Source organism: Malurus melanocephalus, unplaced genomic scaffold (assembly GCF_030028575.1).
Source record: "Malurus melanocephalus ecotype Western Australia unplaced genomic scaffold, MMel_1.1 scaffold_2065, whole genome shotgun sequence".
NCBI lineage: Eukaryota > Metazoa > Chordata > Aves > Passeriformes > Maluridae > Malurus > Malurus melanocephalus.
Window position 1 is genome coordinate 1,130 of NW_026625297.1, and position 256 is coordinate 1,385.

A 256-nucleotide genomic window follows, 5' to 3' on the forward strand; every position below is an offset into this window, starting at 1 on the left:
ACGTCACAGCCCGACAGGAGGTACCCGCCCGTGACGTCATCGCTGACGTCATTGGTGACGTCATTGTCACCGTCCGGCCCCGCCTCGGCCGCCCCCGGGATGACGTAACCGATCAGGTCCAATGGGGAGGAGGGGAGGCCGGTGATGTCACAGGGGGTGGTGACGTCATCGGCGGTGGTGACATCAGGGGTGGTGACATCATCAGTAGCGGAAGTGGTGACATCATCGGTAGCAGGGGTGGTGACGTCATTGATGG